This window comes from Hippocampus zosterae, chromosome 3, assembly GCF_025434085.1.
Source record: "Hippocampus zosterae strain Florida chromosome 3, ASM2543408v3, whole genome shotgun sequence".
NCBI classification, from domain to species: domain Eukaryota; kingdom Metazoa; phylum Chordata; class Actinopteri; order Syngnathiformes; family Syngnathidae; genus Hippocampus; species Hippocampus zosterae.
Genome location: NC_067453.1, coordinates 13,320,589 through 13,342,432, shown reverse-complemented (window position 1 = coordinate 13,342,432; position 21,844 = coordinate 13,320,589). Strand labels below are relative to the sequence as shown.

Here is a 21,844-nt window from a genome sequence, read left to right as displayed (position 1 = left end):
AAGGGAACATTTTTATTTCCGTTATGTTGCTAAATACCTGTGAGAATATGCTAATTACTGACTTACATTGCATAACACCTATGACTCAGTGAAATTAAGTCATTTTATAATTCAGAATGAATTATAAAAATGAAGGATGTGCTGTTTAATTCTTGAAGTCCTGATACACCTACAGCCCAGTTCGCCTATGCCCATTTCATATGTCACTGCCGAGGTGTTAAATGACTTCTGTAAAGCTAAGGTCATAGTTTCCACAATTTAATGAGTGAAACCCTTTCCATGTTCACACCTCACTCCTTGATGCACATTGAATGAGAACAGAGATGCTCCTCAATATGCTGGTGTGAGAACAAATTCCATGTTGTGGTCAAAGCGGCAAGGAGCGTAGAATTATGAATGTTGCCTTTGAGAGACAAAAGATCCACCTTGAGACTGAAGGCGGAATTTCCCCACTATTTGACCAACAAAAAAAAAAAAATACCCTGGTGGATTTCTGGGGTGCTCGTTGATGGGCTCAGGAATGACCACATGCACACGTCTATCGAGTCAGGAACACAGATAAGTATTTAATACCTAACGAAATAGTCTAATACAGCACACATCAAGCCACTTATTCTAAACAGAGCTCTCGGTCATCAACTTCTCCGAACCGCGAGGCTAACGAGGCGGTGACAAAGATGCCTGTCCCTCCGCTTAATACAATTCTCCAAAAAGGTTGTGCCTCTCTTTGTGTGTGTGTGTGTGTGCGCGCGCTTGGGTGTGTTCAGGCATGGGCAAATGGTCCGCGAGGACAGTCCAAGTGTTATCAACGGCATCTGTCAGATAAGTGTGAATAGTCCTATTGTGAGTTTTCCTTTGATGTGGATAGGGTCTTCCACATTTGGCCGCCTCTTGCCTTTGTTTTTTTTTTTTATATACATGAGTAGACAAAGTCCCCCGGTTCTTAGTTTGGACACCTATGCTATAATATATATACACAATAGAGCAATTGCAGTTTTCTAAAAATGGGGTTGTTCATTTATTATTTACTTCAACAGAACCATAAATGAGGCCAAGGACAAACACATCGATTTTCACAGCACACAAAACCAGTCAGCCACTCCAAATAAAACTCTCCTATTCTTACTTTGTAAAATGATTCACTCAATTGGACATCAATCCCAACCCGTGATTAGACTAAAGTCCCGAATGACAACAGTTTTCCTTTGAATTCTCCACCTTGCGGTTCCACTCACATTAGGAAGTGCAGTGAAAGCATGTGGTATAATTCCGATTCGTCTCAACAAGTACGCTTTGTTTTACTCTGTTTGACTGCTTGTTCATTGATGTGCTGGTACCTGCAAATACTGCCTGACCAGAATGAATGCACATATGACAAACTTGCTCCCATTTTTGTGCTTTGTTTTTCAATAATGCTGCCAATTATTTTCATGGAAGAATCAACACCGGGGAATGCAAAAAAAATATCCTGGCCTTCATCTCTTGCATGTGTGTGTTTTTAAATGCAAGTGCGCGTAGGTCAGCAGTGAAGGCCTTGCTCTTCCTGACTTCACATCGCTTACCAGTCCTGCAGCTTTCCTGACACACCTTGTACACTGACATTTAAACAAAAGTTCTGAACATTCAGTGAGCGATTCCTTAAAACACCTCCATCGTGTACTTCATGTGTTATCTCAACGCAAGGCGAAGGCTTGCGAATGTTTGTGAACGTAGCGAACATTGATTTTTTTTTCCATCCATCCATCATCTACCGCTTATCCGGGGCCGGGTCGCGGGGGCAACAGCTTTAGCAGGGAAGCCCAGACTTCCCTCTCCCTAGCTACTTCGTCCAGCTCTCCCCGGGGGATCCCGAGTCGTTCCCAGGCAAGCTGGGTGACATAGTCTCTCCAGCGTGTCCTGGGTTTTCCTCGGGGTCTCCTCCCAGTGGGGCATGACCGGAACACCTCACCGGGGAGGCGCTCAGGAGGCATCCGAATCAGATGCCCAAGCCACCTCATCTGGCTCCTCTCGATATGGAGGAGAAGCGGCTCGACTCTGAGCCCCTCCCGGATGACCGAGCTTCTCACCTTATCTCTAAGGGAGAGCCCGGACACCCTGCGGTGAAAACTCATTTCGTTCGCTTGTAACAGGGATGATTTTTTTTCATCAGGGTTTATTAAAGGTTGCAAAGACATTCGCCGGATGATTGCAAACACTATTGGTCGCAAACAGTTTTTCTTCTCAATATCAAATTTTGAACACGTTCACAAAAAGTTTTTGAGGCGCATCTGTCGGGAACGATTTTTTGTCATTTGACCTGTTGTTTACTTCCAGAGGACAGCTCGCCAAAACGAACACTTTATTATAATTATTAATCTGCCATTTAATCGTGACTGATAAGAAATTGAAAACAAGAACGCTTGAGTCAAGGATGCAAGGCATCTACCCTCTTTCAACTCTCTGCCTTGAAGACTATTTGATTGGCTGCATGCAAAATTGCATTAATTAGGTTCAAATTCACGTGGGCTAGATCAAAGGCTCTTGTAGAAATAGCTGAAAGACATTTCCAAATCTTAAATTGACCCAGATCATAAGCTGTCTTTTCAAGCCAAGGCTTGTCACCACCTATTCAGCCTGAACAAGTTATTTAAAGCGCAATTGTATCCTGAAAATTATGACTTTGAATTTACCCTCTATTCAGAAACCTCAAATCACCGGTCAACAAATGTTTACATATGGTCACGTTTTGCATCATGGTAGGTAGAGGACCCCAAAACGCAGGAAGGCAAGAGGAGCAGAGTGAACTGAGCACAATATATAAACAAAAAAAAAAAATACTTGCAGGAGTACACTGGAAAAACTAACGTAAGTATACAAACAAAGTCCTGAAAACCACAGGAACCAAAGTAACAGAAAACTGTGACAAGGGCACACAGACACACACACACACACACAATGATCCGACAAAGACTGACAGAACTCAGGGAAGTAAATACAAGCAAAGTGATGAGACAACGTGAAACACCTGGACAAAACACAAAGGGTTGAGGGAGCTGATTGGTTCAACACAAGGGACACAGATGACGAGAAGAGGCAGAGACAAAAATGGTATGAGGGAACAAAACCAAATGTCATCTAAACAAAAACATAACAGAAATCTTTTTTTAATCAGAAACGAAAACCAACTTTTCTCGATGTTTATTATTTCATTTATTTATTTCTGAGTCTTAGCACCCACGCGTAATTTTAAAAAAAATACTGCAAACACACACTTTAAATTGGAGCTCACATTTTTCTCAAAGTGCTTGCCTTGACTATTTTATTCTTACATTCCTACCAAAAAAAAAAAAACTGGAAAAAAACAAAACAAAACCAAGACACCAAAATGGTATATAATTTTCTGTTTCTTTCATGATCCCTTAACCCTCTGGATGTCGACACACAATTTGGCTTTCTAATCGCCTAGCAAAGCTATGAGCATCATTTTATGTAAATGGACAACACATGGCGCTGATGGGGGTCATCGAGTCTTATGGAGAGAATATGGCAAAATGGAAAGTGGTCACTACTGAGCACTAACTGCCATTCAGCTTTGAGTCAGCCTTAATTCAAATCTTATGGCCATATATTTGTCAAGGATGCATTTCTTTCACTGCTCGAAACTAAAATATGGTGCATTTTGAAAGGTCTGTTCCTGAGTGGTGATTATTGCATGCCTGCAGCGTTTCACTCCATTTGGACTCTACTGCCATAGAGATCTAAGTGGAAAAAAAACATAAAACAACTTTTCACAAACTTTAGATAAAGTTGGGAGCTGAGCTCAATTATAGGCTAACACACACACACAAAAAAAACGGACAATGTTTAGTCAAACACCATTTGTGTTGGTCTCCTTCAGTGGTCACCGCCACTCATTTGGTAAGAAGCATGTGCTGTTGAGAGATGTTTCATCAGATTCTACGCTAGGGAAGCACATCAGTGGCATTCTGTACATGATAATATTCATAATACATTTGATTTATAAGCGCCTTTCAAGAAACCCAAGGACACTTTACAATAACAAAAAACACAAAACAATACGGGTTGAGCAGCGGCAGCCAAACGCGCTAGCGTTCACTCAACCCGGAAGTCAGAAAGAAACCACGAGGGAGGGAGAGGGGGAGAAAAAAAAACACGCTCGAACTATCCTCATTTTGAGCATAACTTGAGTTTGGCAAAACACTCCTGCACAAGCATGACAGTTACAATAGGTCACAAGACATAAAAAATGAAGACGATGATGTACAGTATACATTTTGTCCTTTTATTTAATTTTGTGAAAAGTGGTGTCTACGCTTCCAGTTGAAGAAGACGTTTCTGATTGAACCGGACACACCATTGCACTTCAATTTTCGTTCCTCAGTTGGGCTATTTTTATATGTCCCATAATATGTTTAATATTGTGTCCTGACACAATTCTCCTTCACAATACCTTATTATCAATTGAGTGTAGCATTGTCAACACGGTTTATACTCTCTTGCCCCGGAATCCTGCTCCAAGCAAATAAAATCTGAAGTTTCAGCCAATTTGGAGGTAAACCGTAAGTAACTTGCGGCATTAGAAACTGACACTCTTGATTTTGCGAATCTGCACTTGAATGATACTGGGATGATGTACTTACTGTCAAAATAAATATAATACCCTCACATACATACAAAAACAACAAACACATTGATCACTGAATAACTTTCGCATTCAATTTGAAGCTTAACTCGGGATAATGACTTTAAGGTAAAAAATTAACGTCTCTAAACCTGTTAGTTGAGAATCTAGAGCTGTCAACTGTTGTGAATATTCCGTATTTACAGAAATCTCTGAACACTACGTTGTAATGGCTATAACACTGTGTCATGAATATTTTTAAAAATTAAAAATTAAGACTCACAGATCACATTGCTCAAAAAGGTTGAAAAAAGTGACACGCTGCAGACTTCAGTGATGTAATCCATCACTGTTCACTCATAGGCAATGGAAACCAGGAGAGGAGTCACACGTTGGCAGAAAGCTACTTGAGGAGGACTACACTCGCCGCTAGTCTTCATTAGATTTTAATTAAGCACAGAATGAAGTTTCATTGTGAGATTATTACGTCAAATGATGCACAGACAACAACTGTGTGCAACAACTTTATCATAGAATTATTGTTGAACTAATACCGTTTGGAAATCAAAACTAAATCCTAATTGAGATGCAAATTATGTTACTGTGAGGTAGTGAACTGTGCTAAAGTGTGAACAAAATGTAAACTATAGGAAACGTGTCATCCATTTGCCTCGTACAGTTCCCTCATCAGGGTACCAACGGCCTGAAACGCTTGCTGGGCTAACTTCTGTTGAGCCAACAACTCTTTGTGTCTCCTCTGTGCAGGTTTTAGCTGAGATTTGACGTCCTTTCAGGTCTTTTGAAGACCCTGGGCTTTTGTCTACGGGTGTTGGCACATCAGGTCAATCAGGAACAGAATGTGCTTCCTCTTAAAGCCTTAATTTTCAGGCATGGTGGGCAGTATTCTCCTAAAGCTCTCTGTAATACATATATGAATAAAAGGCTATCAAACATCATAGACATCATTTTTGAAACTGGAATTTTATTTTCCTCTAACCAGTCGTGGTGTCTTCAGCCATAACCAGGTTTGATCGTGCCGTCTGTGTTGTTGTCGTACATAAATGCAGCAGGTCCGCCTCCTGTGTGTATCCTAATACAGGCCAGCTTTGTTGTCTACTTACACACGCTGGAGGAGGGGAACACACTACTTTGGAATAAAGGCATTGAAAATCTATTAATTGATTGGTTAAAACAATGTTCAGAATGTCCATCCCTAGCACAGAGGTCATTCACTGCTACATTACGCACTACTTTGAACGACAAAAACTGTTGTTAGCTCTCAGTCATTGTCATTACGGTACTTTGCATATACCACATGAAAAAGGTATGTTGAATGCCGGCAACTGTACTATATATATATATATATATATATATATATATATATATATATATATATATATATATATATATATATATATATATATACACACACACACATATATATATATAAGTATAGTAAGGAAGCTTGAGGGTTCTGCGCAGTATCCTTGCTGTTCCCAGCACTGCACATTTATGGACTGAGATGTCCGATGTTGTTCCCGGGATCTGTTGTAACCACTCATCTAGTTTGGGGGTCACTGCCCCGAGAGCTCCGACCTCCAGAGGCACGACTGTCACCTTTACCTTCCAGTCTTTGTCCAGCTCCTCTCTGAGCCCTTGGTATTTCTCGAGTTTCTCGTGTTCCTTCTTTCTGATGTTTCCATCAGTTGGGACCACTACATCCACTACAACGGCTTTCCTCTGCCCTTTATCTATGATCACGATATCTGGTTGGTTCGCCATTACCATCTTGTCAGTCTGGATCTGGAAGTCCCACAGGATCTTCGCTCTGTCATTCTCCACCACCTTCGGAGGTGTTTTCCACTTTGACCTTGGGGTTTACAGTCCATACTCCGCACAGATGTTTCGATAGACTATGCCAGCCACCTGGTTATGGCGTTCCATGTAGGCTTTCCCTGCCAGCATCTTATACCCTGCAGTTATGTGCTGGATCGTCTCAGGTGCCTCTTTGCACAACCTACACCTTGGGTCTTGTCTGGTGTGGTATATCTGGGCCTCAATTGCTCTGGTGCTCAAGGCCTGCTCCTGAGCAGCCAGGATGAGTGCCTCTGTGCTGTCCTTCAGGCCAGCCCTCTCTAGCCACTGATAGGACTTCTTGAGATGAGCTACTTTAGTTATGGTCCGGTGGTACATAACGTGTAGGGGCTTGTCCTCCCATGATGGTCCCTCTTCCAGCGCCTCATCTTCTGTTCCCCATTGTCTGAGACATTCTCTGAGTATGTCATCCGTTGGAGCCTTCTCCTTGATGTATTCAGGGAGCTTGGATGTTTATTCCTGGACAGTGGCTCTCACACTCAATAGTCACCGGCCTCATTCCTTTCGGCTTGCGTACAGTCGCAGGGTGCTGGATTTGGGATGGAACCCTCCTTGCATGGTTAGGAGCTTTCGGGTCTTAACGTCCATGGTCTGAATCTCTTCCTTTGGCCACCTTATTATTCCTGCAGGGTATCTAATCACTGGCAGGGCATAGCTGTTTATTGCCCGGGTCTTATTTTTGCCATTGAGCTGGCTTCTTAGGACTTGCCTCACTCGCTGGAGGTATTTGGCCGTAGCCGCTCTCCTTGTTGCCAGTTTGAGGTCGCCATTGGCTTGTGGTATACCGAGGTACTTGTTGCTGTCCTCAATGTCTGCTATTGTTCCATCAGGGAGTGAGACCCCTTCAGTGAGGACTACCTTTCCTCTCTTAGTCACAATCCGACTACATTTCTCAAGCCCGAATGACATCCCGATGTCGCTGCTGTAGATCCTGGTTGTGTGGATCAGGGAGTCTATGTCCCTTTCGCTCTTAGCATACAGCTTTATGTCATCCATGTAGAGGAGGTGACTGATCGTAGCTCCATTTCTGAGGCGGCATCCACAGCCTGTCTTGGTGATTAATTGGGTTAGGGGGTTCAGTCCTATGCAGAACAGCAGTGGGGCGAGTCCATCACCTTGGTATATGCCACATTTGATGGACACTTGGGTAAGCTGGATAGCGGCTGGATAGCTCAGTCGGTAAGGCAACGGTTTGGCATACGGGAGATGGTGTCGAATCCCGCTTGGGGCAAAAAATGAGCACATAATACCATCCAGTGTGGGTCCTGGGGCAAGATCCTTCACGCTAATGCCTACCTCATACAATGATGAGAGACAATAAAATGAATGGCATGCCGGCTCAGACGTCGCCCGGCCAAAAAAGGTGTGCGTCAGGTGCTGGGGAACCAGAGCACCTTGATGAAAAATGGGCGACTGGAACAAAGCGGAGATGGGCGAGATGCGATAACATCGCTCTGTTGGAATGCTACTACTCAAGCAGAGGGGTTACATGCAGAGAATGTGGGCTAAATGGTTACTTCGAAACCCACAGTCACGGTTGACCACGAAACAAGGGTCCTGTTCACCTTATACAACTCCAGGCATTCATTGATCCATGTATGTGGCATCGAGTCATAGGCTTTCTTGTAATCAATCCAGGCTGTGCACAGGTTGGTACGTCGGGACCTGTAGTCTTGTGCGACTGTTCTGTCAACTAGAAGCTGATGTTTGGCTCCTCGGGTATCTCTACCAGTGCTCTTCTGTATGTATTGATCCATGTGTCCACTTATCTTAGCCGCAATGATGCCTGACATGAGCTTCCATGTTGTGGAGAGACAGGTTATTGGCCGATAGTTGGATGGACTGCACCCTTTGAGGGATCCTTCATGATCAGAATCGTTCGCCCTTCGGTTAGCCATCCTGGGTGAGTCCCATCCCTCAGCAGCTGGTTCATTTGTGCTGCTAGGCGCTCATGGAGTGTTGAGTTTCTTTAGCCAGTAGATGTGGACCATGTCCAGGCCTGGTGACTTCCAGTTCTTCATATCTGAGACTTTTTCCTGTATGTCTGCCACTGTTATGGTAACTGGGTTCTGTTCAGCTCCTCTCTCAGGGTCACCAGCCATAGTGCACTGCTGTTATGTGCAACCTCCTTCTCCCATATGCCTTTCCAGTACCTTTTAGTTTCCAGTCTTGGTGGTTCAGCTCTGTTGTTAGGACCCTGCCACTGAGCGTACACTTTCGCAGGTTGTGTTGCGAACAGCCTGTTTATTTGTCTGGCCTCATACTCTTTCGTGTACCGCTTTAGGTGGCTGGACAAGGCTTGGAGCCTTTGTTTGACAGTTTCGAGTGCTTCAGGTATGGTCATCTGGATGTACCGCTCGGGTATCGGCCTTTTCATCACACCTCTCTGGGCCTCCGTCAATTGACTCACATCTTTCCGAGCCGCCTTGATCTTAGCCTCCAACCGTCTTTTCCATGGTGGATAACGTATCTCATGGCTTCCAAGGTTGCTCTTATAGCCAAGAGTCTCCAGGATCACTGATGCTGAAGCGTATATCAGCTCATTGGTTTCCGTGATCGTTACGGTAGAGATCGCCCTCAGTGCTGCATTCACACTTTCCATGAGACTTTCAGGTGGTACTTCACATAGCCGTTGTAATCGGTTTCTAGGTTTCATTCTCGCCATGATCTTAGCTTTCCGGTCAGGTTTGCTGCCCCGCTCAGCATTCCATTCATTGGGGCTGGCCTCCCAATCTCATCATCTGCATTCATTGGGGCTTGCCTCCCAATCTCCGGTATGACCTCCTCCTCTGATCTGGCAGGCTGGGGCCCTTCACCATGGAACCTGCGTTGTACCTCATCAATCTCAAGTTGTGACAGCAGTTGCCGTTTGTGGATGTTGGAACAGTGAGCTACTAGTTGTTTCAACCGTGACTGTGGGTTTCGAAGTAACCATTTAGCCCACATTCTCTGCATGTAACCCCTCTGACTAGGGTTGCTTGAGTAGTAGCATTCCAACAGAGCGATGTTATCGCATCTCGCCCATCTCCGCTTTGTTCCAGTAGCCCATTTTTCATCAAGGTGCTCTGGTTCCCCAGCACCTGACGCAGACCTTGTTTGGCCGGGCGACATCTGAGCCGGCATGTCATTCGATTTATTGTCTCTCATCATTGTATGAGGTAGGCATTAGCGTTAAGGATCTTGCCCAAGGACCCACACTGGATGGTATTAATACCAAGGGCTCAGAGAGGAGCTGGAGAAAGCCTGGAAGGTAAAGGTGACAGTCATGCCTGTGGTGGTCAGAGCACTCGGGGGCAGTGACCCCCAAACTAGATGAGTAGTTGCAACAGATCCCGGGAACAACATCGGACATCTCAGTCCAGAAATGTGCAGTGCTGGGAACAGCAAGGATACTGCGCAGAACCCTCAAGCTTCCTGGCCTCTGGTAGAGGACCCGAGCTGAATGAGGGACGGACACCACCCGAGGGGTGAGACGAGGATTATTTTTTTTTCATATATAAAGAGAGAGGGAGATGCTTATTTCTCATATTTTGTATTTTTATATTGCATTCTTCACTCTGTACAGTTCATTTTTAAAAATCATTTAGTGCATGCATTTTCTACTTTTTCTACTTCTTCCCTCCGAACTTTGCTGCTCTATATTGCAAATTTCTCCATCGTGAGACGATAAAAGTTTTCTTATCTTATCTTATACACACACACACACACACACACACACACACACACACACACACACACACAGCATGACAATAAGATGTCTGATTTAGTATGACAAAAACTGTTCCGAAATGACAATAAACAGATTATTACAGGGCCATCGACTTGTTTACACTTTGAAAGCCAGATCGGGGGTGATGTGAGATCTCCGACTTCAGTGAGCATTCCAACTGAAAATTGTACAAATGGAAATCAGGCTTCACATTGAAAAGAAGCGCGACTTTTAAGGATCAGGAATCAGTTTTCCAATGACACTTTGTTATTCTAATCGTTGGAATCGAATGGAATATCTTTTCATGATGCAATTCTTCTCAGTCCCCTTCCACTTTTTATTTATACAAACCTGTGCTTTTCCACTCTCTGCTCTCCTACCTGCCCCCTCACCCACCATGTCATTTTAGGCATGCAGACCTGCACAACAGTTATTACATTGAATTTATTGTCAAGCAATAAAATTCTATCGGACCCACAATTGTGTTGCCAAATCAAAACTCTTGAACCATAACACTACCCCTCCATATTTCCGACACTAGTCCTCACCCCATCTCCAACATGGCCACAGGGACAATAGGCCTTCAATTGATATCTCCTCAATTTGCTGCCTGGGATTGGTTACATTGCCTTCTCAAAATGGAATTGGAATAACTGTTAGTGTGTGCGTATGTGTGTGTGTGTGTCAAACTCTGACAATTCTCCGAGTCACCTGAAATTGTAATGAAAAAAATGAAAGAATGTTGAAGCGAATTTGTGGTATGAGAGTCGAAAAGAGATTTGTAGCCACTGGCACAGATTAATCCTCGTGATATTCATGCAATGTAAAATTAAACTGCTGGGCTGCTTAAATTGATAGAAATGACTAAAAGGCAAAACTTTACTCCAAATACACACACCCATACAAACACGTGCACCTCGGTTTATAATGAGCCCTGCATATAGTAGAATTTAGTATTCCCTTTCACCATCAATAATACTGATGACACTGCAATTACGTGGCAATCAATATATTTGCATCAAACAAATCCACAATGAATCACCATTTCTATCTAAGTGCAATAATTTGGTAAAGAAATTCAAAATCCCAAAGAGGGATTGTTAACTTGTCATCTGACTTTTTGAGCTCGATGTCCACTAGTTGCTAAGCACATATTTTCGGCTTGAGAAGGACCGGTGTCAAAAACTCAAATTATTTGGAGCCATGGCTAACTAGCTAGGTTGGATCAGTCTGACTTTCTTAAAGTCACGGCACTCATCTGTTTGCCATTGTGACAAATAACTGGTCTGCAGAAGACAGACTATTGTGTAATTTTGGGGGGATCAAATACCCAGGCAGCTGTGGCAAAAACCTGATATTAACCAACAGTGTCATAAATGTCATCAGTTCTTTTGATTAAAATGGTTGATGGTATTTTTTTGAACCTCAGCGCTGCATGGTTTTACTGCTTCCACAAGCGCTGAGACCCTTCCCTATGGGATGAGTTGTACGTCTGTATTTTCCTACAGGAGATGTGCTTGAATTACTCACGGGGAGAGGCAAACAAACCAATATGAGACCCTGCATAACATATTCACTCATCGTGTTTTATGTCTTTCAAGCGCAGTGGAGCCAGACAGCAATGCATGCTTCAGAATAATTTGTCCAATTCTGTGTCACTGCTGAATGTGATCCCCCAGATGGAAAGCAGCCAGGAATACAATTCCCAATGTATTGTGCACTTTTGTCAGAATCAAATAGGATTGGATGTAGGGGCTAAATTTGAAAATGTTGTTTCCTATTCTTTCTGAAATCAGGTTAGGAGCAGACCTTCTGACAATCCATCCAAAGAATGGAATTATCGTGATGTGTCAGAAAAAACGTTTTCAATTGACTTTGTGAAATTGCAATGGTCAGTCTAATAGACATTAGTGCCATTTTGAGTTTCATGGGAGGTATACTTTGGAGCTAACGTGTGTGTAGCCCAGTATTTCCTGTCTAATTCATTCATTCATATTTTTTCATGATTTTCATCATGTGAGCAATTGAATGTTTTTCTTACAACAGACTAAAGAACACAAAGCTATGCAGAAAATGGATTCAGACATCACACTAAAGCAAGAGATAAAGGGATGTAATGAGGCATGCTTATTTGAATTAGGTCCAAAACGTCCATATGGGATTGCATTTAATGGCTCAAATGTGTTCTGCATTAAGCTTGTTTCTTGCCACATTAATTATCGCTGTCATGATGGGGAGGTTATGATTCACGTACGACATATTTAGTAAGTTTCAGAAAACACATGATTATGTACAATGAAGTCATCATAGAACCACTTGACAAACATAAAAGCAAGCATATCATTGTCATCGTAATTTGATGGAAAATGGTTCTACAGTACGAGGAAGTACTTCTTCAAAATACACCAGAAACTCCTCTTATCATAAAAAAAATAGACACGGCAAATATTAAAAGTGCCACCTCGGTTTTGTGAAAAGAGCAACCGTGATTGGTTTGCCATTGCTAGTATAAGGTAAATGGGGGAAGTGTGATCTAAAGCTCAAGTAACACTTACAGTCGGTGTTTTGTAGAGTTACAGATCTGTTTCTTTTAAAGGAGTTTTCTTTTTTAACAGTACGCGAAAGGAAATACAGAGAATACGGCAGTCACCGTCAGACAACATTGAATAACAATTTGAGATGGAAAACAAATTGTAAGAGAGAGGAGCATAGGTCAAGAGCAAAAAAAAAACAAAAAACAAGGTTTCTCAATGGAGAATGCCAGGATGACTGAGTATTACCGTGAGTTGGGTACTTTAGAAGAATAGTGCTGACTTTTATCAGCAAAAGGATCCTTCATTATTAGCGAAGCTTATGTCAAGTCACAACGATGATAAATCTGTTTGCAGCATGCCCCAGGCTGAGCAAGAATTGAAGGCATGCGTCACGTGAGGGATAAAGCAAGTTTAAGTCTGATGTGGACTTTCATTATTCTTTATCTTCACCTCAGTGAATCACCGGCTGGCTCAATACTCTGATAAGATTGTTCAAGCGTGAGACTCGTGATGTAATGCATCCCAACTTGAATTGTATCACAATTTGCAGCCACCGAATGAAACGGCGATAGTGTCCAATTTCACCAATTGGCTCGCATTCACGACAATGGAGAATGATTACACTTCTTATTGGCGTAGCTTTGTTTAGTTTTCACGACTGCTCTTCAGTCGTCAAGGCTTCTATCTTTCACCGTCACGGTCAAATGCCTCATTTGCAAAACTTTGAGGCGCCCTGAAAGACACAATGCACCCAAAAAACGAGATGAGAGTGAGTGAGTCTTCAAATAGGATATGAAACATTTTTTAAACACTCTTTACCATGTGAATCTGCGACAAATAGCCCTTTCAAGGTGACTGAGCATGTCATTGTAGTAAAGCTGAAAGTGTTTAGACTGACATGGCAAACCTCAACCGGGAGGAGGCAAAGTGCATTCAAATGAGTTCTGTTGGATAGCAGCTGGTGTCTGCAACTGACACTCTTGTTGTTTTCTTTGCCTTCACTTCATACCTCTCTGCCCACTCATGTGCAAGTGAGGTAGAAATATTGACAAGCTTGTCAACTAGAAAAGGGATTTGAGCAGACTGACGCTGAGGAGATGATACTGTCAGGGTTCTACCGGCTCACTTAGCACGCAACTTTACAACCCTCTAAGGGATGATGAATTTGCATGCCAATGGACGCTGTCTGCTTGAGTAGCTTGGAAATAGTAAAAGTTTCCAACTAAAATCCGTTTCTGGAGTGGTGCGAGATGAGTCCGCATTATGTGCCCGTCTGGGCCGGGAAGCTTTTCAGGTGCTTTGAATTAATCAGCAGGCCAATTACCTGTGAGCCAATGCTCTGTTAGAGGAGGCTTTTTTTTACGTGCTGGGGAAGTGTTCCGGCTGTTAACTCAGCTGAGAGAGCCTCAGATCTCTTAATAGAAATTGACTGGAACATTTTATGTATCCCATTTTTCTTGAATTCAACATGAAACTGTTTTACTTTGTACCTGTACTGCCGTTAGTGAATTGCGAGTGTTATTTATGATCCAAATGAATTATTTTGATTGGGGTAGAGTGGTTAGAGCTTCTGTGGTGCCTCAAAGCGAGAAGGCTCTAATTGAATCTCGGTTGTGGATTGTCTGTGTGAAGTTGGCATGTTGTCCTTGTGCTTGCGTGGGCACGTAGACACTAGGTTTTCCACCTACAGTCCAAAACATGCACTTTTACTTTACATGAAGACGCAGCGTGCGCCTTGGCGATGACCGCTGCTCGGTCTTGAATTTACCCAGCTCCTCTCCCCACAATTAGCTCAATCATATAATCAATAAGCAGGTGTGATTGTAGATATAATGTATGATGAGCTACAATTGACATATTTTCACTTTATTTATTAAATTGTATACTGAGCCGGAAAGGAAAATTGTCTATTGGCATTTTTCAACCAGAATGACTCATAATCAAATACACACTTCTTTTGCAAGTTAGGAAAAATTATAATTTTTCAGGATTGGACGAAAGGCAACGCAATGGTTATGTTCATCCATAAAGTGTAGACATTGAAATTTTAATTGCATTGTGTTTGTATTCGATTTATTGTGAACGTGTCATTTTGATGCTGTATTATTTTCAATAAGATTGTCTGCTCTCTCTGCGGGTTACCTACAGTACTTTATAGTATCAGCGCACCAGCCTGGAGACTTCTTAGTGTTGTTTTAATTGACAGTGATGTAACTTTTTTACATTTCGGATCGTGATACCATAATGCTGATGAGTATAGGTTTTTAACAGGGCTTGACTTAAAGGTGAATGTACTCCTGCACTTATCTGTCGCTTTATTGCCCTGTATTTACTTTCCCGTTAATGTTAAACAGTCTATTTGCTAAGAATACCACTCGCATCCATTAGCAGCAGTGATCCGTTGGTGTATTTACTACTCTATGGTTGTTCTACAGGTTCAGCAGGTACAGTCAAGGTTCGATAGCCCGTGCCAGGGACCACATGGTTTCATGACTCAGATGCTCCATGCCTGGCTGACCTGACAGCCGCATATGTTACGAGGCGCAGCCTGATCAATTCTCTCTCGCCCTCTGCATCTCGGCGTGTGGAAATATCCTTGCAGGCCTATGCTCAGGCATTTGCACTGACATTTACATGAACAGGTCAGAGGTGAAGTGCGATTGAGGAGTTGTTCCGTAGAGAAGAAGCAGTGGTGGCTGGATAAAATGCCAGATTGTTGGCAGGTTGCCTTGCTGGGCTGCTGACAAACACTGCCTGCATGCATGCAGAGAGACACACATGGGGAATGCAACTCAATAAAGATACAAGGGGGCTGTGGACAGCAATACTGGCAGTTTTTCTTGGTCATTGTAGAAGTATTACATGATTGAGACTCATAATTTGCAATGGAAAATACTACGGATGGAAAATGATTTTGTTGTGCGTTCAAGGGCGTTAGGTATCTATTGGTTGTGTATAGTTGAGTAGTTTGTTACCAAAATGATTGTAGCAATGTAAATAATAAATATTTTTGGGTGCCCTTGGGAAAGGCAACTCCATTCACCACACCCAGATAATATTTAGGCAGGTAGCAGAGCAGTTCCTGTTTGCGCTCTTATTTGAAACCAATTCCAACCACTTCTCGGACTCTACATAGTAATCTGAGGTTAACTTCAAGATTCCCACACAACAATGGGTACATAAACGTTTCATAATTTTTTATATCTATCAATCTAGATAGATAGATAGATAGATAAAATGGCCTGCATGTTATATACAAGGTGGACGTGGAGTTGTAACAAGAAGGCGATACAGTGATCCCTCGCTATTTCGCGGTTCGTTTATCGCGGCTTCATTGCATTGCAGATTTTTTCAAACATACTTAAAAAATTAAGTCCGCAAACAATCCGCAAGAAGCAGCGAAAGTTAGCAAAACAACAGCGAGTCACATAGAGCAACATACATTCTTGCTGCTGGAGGCTGTAAATTTCCCCAGTGTGGGACAAATAAAGGATATCTTATCTTATATGCAGTACTACATGTATGTTACTGTATTTTGTTATTCATACATGTTTAAATCTATTCATCTACAGCATGAAGTAACGTTAATTACTACAAATTGTACTTCTACCATCATGTATACCATTAAATTTGGCCTTGTAAATATTTGTTATACTCATACAAATGTACATGGGAGGGGGGTCGCTACTTTGCGGATTTTCGTTTATCGCGGGCGGCTTTGGTTTTGGTCCCCATTAACCGCGATAAACGAGGGATTAATGTATGACACGTAGGACCATCAAATGCACATTCTTTGGTGATTTTACAACAAACCAAAAGATTTTGCCGGCAGGAATAGGAGCCACTAGTGGACCATAAACCAGCCCGGCCCACCAAGAATTTTAGAAGTTGTATTGTCAATCATCAGTTCAACACATCGGGCACTATTGTTGTGCCAGTGCAAGTCTGGCGCAAAGCAGGGTGCTCATGAACGGAGTTTTCTTTTTGGGGTATTTTGGCAGAGGCATGCAGTTAAAAACAGATATTTGTGCCATCGTGGGCATGAACACATAACTTGGTGGAAACAGCTCCTCTCATTCCCTTTAATTTCAGTGCAGGCAAGGCACACATTTTACAACGCGGGTTCATTCACTGACTAACTGGTGTATCATCAGGAGACTGATGCATGCAAAGTACGTTTAAGATAGTGCAAGAACACCTCTACTTGCGGATGATATAAAGATGGTAAAGATCACCATTTTGAAGTTGGAATGTGGACACCGGCGTTTGCATCTTTAAGGTTCTGGGCCCAATCTGGGTAGACAGGTGCACATGGGCTCAATGTACATCTACATTTTTGTCCCGGTGCTGGTGTCCACCATTTTGGGAATTTGGTAGACTGCATAAATGTAACTTATATGAACTACCATTCATACTTTTTGCATCTGTCCAAACGTTGGCATGAGCAGGAACAGCAAGTTGAGCCTTTTCCTTTGGTTTATTAACACACATCAAGCCTTGTGGTTTGTTCCAACTTGATATTAAATCAACCACTGAGGTGATATTGATTTCTTCTCATGTAACATTTATCGAGCGCTTTCGTAAGCCATTGGCCTAATTACCCGACGTGTATCTTCTCACATAAGATGAATTAAATGCCAGGCTGTAAGCCGATGAGCTCATCCGCTGACTCAGAGTTTAGATCAGTCGACAGCATCAGATGAGCCCTTTTGTATGCATCATTCATTTCCTGTTCCTATGATTCTGTCATTTCTCCTTCGCGTAGCAGTGAGAATTGTCCTTTTATATTCCAAGTACAGTACAAAGATTTTATTGTGGATAATGGAGCATGCCTTCAAGTGCCCTTGAGCAATGACCTCTCCGTGGGTGCAATTAGAGGGCTGACATAACCGCAACACCGGCACGATTGTCAGTAAGTAGAAATGTGTGTTTCTTCCACATGTAAATTGATCAATATGAAGGCTGACACAGTCACTTTCTTGCCACGAATCTTTAAATCTGGTTGGACAAATTTGTTTAACAGGTCATTTTAACTTGGACCATGTGAAAATTGTGCTGAGCAGGTAATGAAAAAGTACTGTGTTTAGTGGCTTATTTTTCTTTTTTTTTAGATGACAAATTGTTATTTTTCAGTACTGTTAATAAGAACGATAACAGTTATAGAAAAAAAGAGTAATTTGTTGAATAACATTTTAACTAGAAAACATTTCCAATTATTTTCAATCCAAGTGATTACTGTTTTGTTTGCTGTTTGCTCCATTGGATTTTATAACTGTTCACCACATGCTGCTAAATGCCTGTGTATTTACTTAACTAGACGTAAATGCCGTCATCTATTTACATGATAATTATGCCTGTTGGACAAATATTGTTTTTGTATGCCAAAGCCTCGTAGTTCCCCCCAGTCGAACCAAAGTCTCGGTGGTGCTCATGCATTAGATTTGGACAGCAACAGTGCAGAGCAGAATTGAGATGAATTTGCACATATTAATACAATGAAAATCAGTCATCTTTTTGTTTAAACCCTCAGAGAACACCAAGAATCCCACTTCTGGTCCCATACAGCAGTTGTGCATATGTGTGGGGAAGTCTCAGTGGGCAAGACAACAATTATAACCTCAGCCTCAAGCACTGTCTTGATTGAGTGAATTTAATTACACCGTTTTCCAGAGTCTGCAAAAATATTTGAGCTCATAAACTTAGCTTTTACATCTTTTGGAAGAATCCTAACTTTTAACTTAAATTTTACAAAACACTAAAAAGAAAAAAAGAAAATACAGAGTATTGTAGACTTATGTCTAAAGACATGTTTGAATTTAAAGGGGAACTCAACCCAAGTTTATTATAATTTAAATGTTAACTTTTATTAATCTGATGCTGTTTACTTAAATCCATTTATGCCTGTTTTTTTTTTAATATCACATTTATACACACCTGCAGGGGCCACAATTTTTCTGTGTTTTCACTGTCACGAGTGTGTGAGTTCTTGGGAATGTTATGTGAAATCTTTCCAGCCTGTTTCTCCAACTAAGTAATCCAGACATATTTTGATATTGAGTAACATATCGATTAGATCCACTTTTCTAGCCAGCAAATGGCTGACCCTCTACCCTGCTGACTCGAGGCGAGTGTCTGGTTGGCTCATGACAGCCAGGGTAGTACTTTTCAACTGGTGAAAATTAATCTGCACTTGTACCTTTGATGCTGACACAGTTGCATTTCCTGCCGATTCATTTTTTACAAACCACGCTTACTCTGATGTGCCATCTACAAGGAACACACTACTGTAGTTGTGACATCACTTCCGGTCACGTCTCACCTGTTTTCGGAAGCTGAACCATGATTGGACATTACCTGAGCGCTGTGCAACTTTGATGTCATTTTTAGTTGACATCAACTGAGAAAATGGCTGCTCCCTGAGATGGACCAAAGCGGCTAGATATTACTTCGTGACTCATATTCGACATACACAACATTATGGTAATCAGAATGCCATGTTTGGACAAGTGGAGCTGCATAGAGTATAGTCTGGTAAAGAAAATTTGGGGATTGACTTCCCCTTTAATAATTTGTTCTGTCGATCGATGGTCTGTTTGGCCAATATCAGACAGTGTTAATCAACAGTAGATAGCAGTTATCGGAAAGTAAAATTTTATTTTGATAAAGTCTTCAACTCAGAATTGAAGCTCGTCTACTCAGTACGACTGCTTATTATTTATTCACCTTGAAAGCGGTTTGGGCACAATTATTCTTTTGGACTGGAAATTGGAGAGGATAAATACACTGAAAGATAACCCTGACAAAGACCTGTCACTAAGAAATAAGATCAACGAAATACTTTGTGATTTATTCTTTCATGTGGAAACAGGTGAACTTCAGAGTGTCAGGAGAATTATTGAGATAAAGGAGTAGTTGATTGTGTCACACTGGGAATGCGCAACCTTCACATTTTAATTCCTTCCTTTTTTTTCTGATGGAGAAATAATGTTCAGTCTGAAAATCTATTTTCTCCCCTAAAAACAGCCACATTAACTTTTTTAGTTGCCTAGCTAGGAGTAACAGTCTAGATTATATTTACCACATCAATTACATGTGACAATTTGAAGGTGGGGCGGCCCGGTAGTCCAGTGGTTAGCACGTCGGCTTCACAGTGCAGAGGTACCGGGTTCGATTCCAGCTCCGGCCTCCCTGTGTGGAGTTTGCATGTTCTCCCCGGGCCTGCGTGGGTTTTCTCCGGGTGCTCCGGTTTCCTCCCACATTCAAAAAAAAACATGCGTGGCAGGCTGATTGAACGCTCTAAATTGTCCCTAGGTGTGAGTGTGAGTGCGAATGGTTGTTCGTTTCTGTGTGCCCTGCGATTGGCTGGCAACCGATTCAGGGTGTCCCCCGCCTACTGCCCGAAGACAGCTGGGATAGGCTCCAGCACCCCCCGCGACCCTAGTGAGGATCAAGCGGCTCGGAAGATGAATGAATGAATGAATGAATTTGAAGGTGGTGTGTGTTGTGATCTGCAGAGAAATGTGCACATTACATTAATATCTCTTGATGCATTCGTAAGAAAAAAACAAAATCCCTTTTCTGTGACATGTACCTCACTGCGGATGCTCAGGAAGCCCTACACAAAAATGAATTACAATTATGCTACTTGGGGAAAAAAACAAACAAACAAAAAAACCAGGTTGCCTGGGTGCTGTGATTACATTGCTGGGACATAACATGCAATGACCTCCGTTGCTGAACATCTGCCAGCGCTTGTTCACCACCTAGACACACTTACAGAGAGCCCATATGGAATTATTCTAACTTGTCTAACTTGTATCATGTGTCTGTCAAGCCGAGAACAGGGCAAAATGTCAGGATTATGCCACTTCGGTTAGATGTCTCCAAACCTCCCTGAATGTATTGTGAGCATACCTGTCAACCTTGACTAATAGCTGCCCTTTTAAATGATTATGATTCCCCTTACATCATCCTTTGAGGATGAGGAGAGAGGAGCGTTGGCGAAGAGCACCGATGCGTATTTGGAACCGTGAGTCGCCGCTTGGAATTGAAGTGGATTTCCATGGGACAGGAGAAGTGAACCAATCTCTTTTTTCGTCAATGGATGCTACAGCTTCTTGTTGACTTTGAAACTTAGCTTGTAGCCGACGTGTGCTCATTTTGAGCATGACGTCTCTGATCCACTGGTTAAAGGACACTTTGATTCTCTCCTCTTTCATCTCAAACCGCTTCAAACAACAAAGCGTGTGACGGAAAAGTGGTTAGGACTGCACGACTGTTTGTGTTTTATGTTGTGTGTTGTGTTTATTATTTTACTTTATGTTAACTGTTTTGTAAAGCGCTTTGTTACAGCTGCCGCTGTTGTGAAAGCGCTATATAAATCAGAATGTATGTATGTATGTATGTTACAAAGTGACAAAAACCCGTACAAAGGTTTGCCGCGCATGCGCACATTATGCTTTATCAATCCGACTGTACGCAGCGATGAAAAAAAATATACGATTGATAGTTTTGCTGGTCTGCCGTGACAATAGTAGTGATCGACGACGGCATTGTTGTTGGCTACCAGCAGGTGAGACGATGTGGATTTGAGCCAAAATGGGCTTTGTGAGATCGGTTCACAATTGTTTTTATGTTTTTTTCCCCGTATAAAAGCTGTAATACGCCGTACATGATTTGAAATGATTAAAAAAACGTATAAAATATGGGGAAAACGTACAAGTTGACAGGTATGTGTGAGTACACAATGGGCCATATTGTTGTATGTGACTACATTTCTTTTGACGATAGGGAAGAATCACTTGAGTTAATTAGTTCATATTTTGATTTATTTTATTGATTCCTATTTGGATGATAGAGCACGAAGAATCATCTCGGACCAGTTTCTCTCGCCCTGTGCTTGAACGCAATAACTGTGTCTGATGAGCATTTTCACACACAAGAGGCTGACATAATCCTGCATCTAATTGTCTGATTCTGAGAAGCTGCTTTGTAAAAGCTTGTACAGCTGTGGCATTATCATGTCTTTGCTGGCTCCTTTACAAAAGAATGTAAGGCTTCTTTCTCATCAGCTCTGTTTGTTATCACGGGATCTCTGGGTAAAAG

At 42.1% G+C, this 21,844-nt stretch overlaps 1 protein-coding gene across 1 annotated transcript in view; it reads left to right on the top strand.

Moving 5' to 3' along the window:
* The window catches only part of cdh13 (cadherin 13, H-cadherin (heart)), a 279,370-nt gene that overhangs the window by 49,763 nt on the left and 207,763 nt on the right, over positions 1-21,844 (top strand). The window lies entirely within an intron of this gene.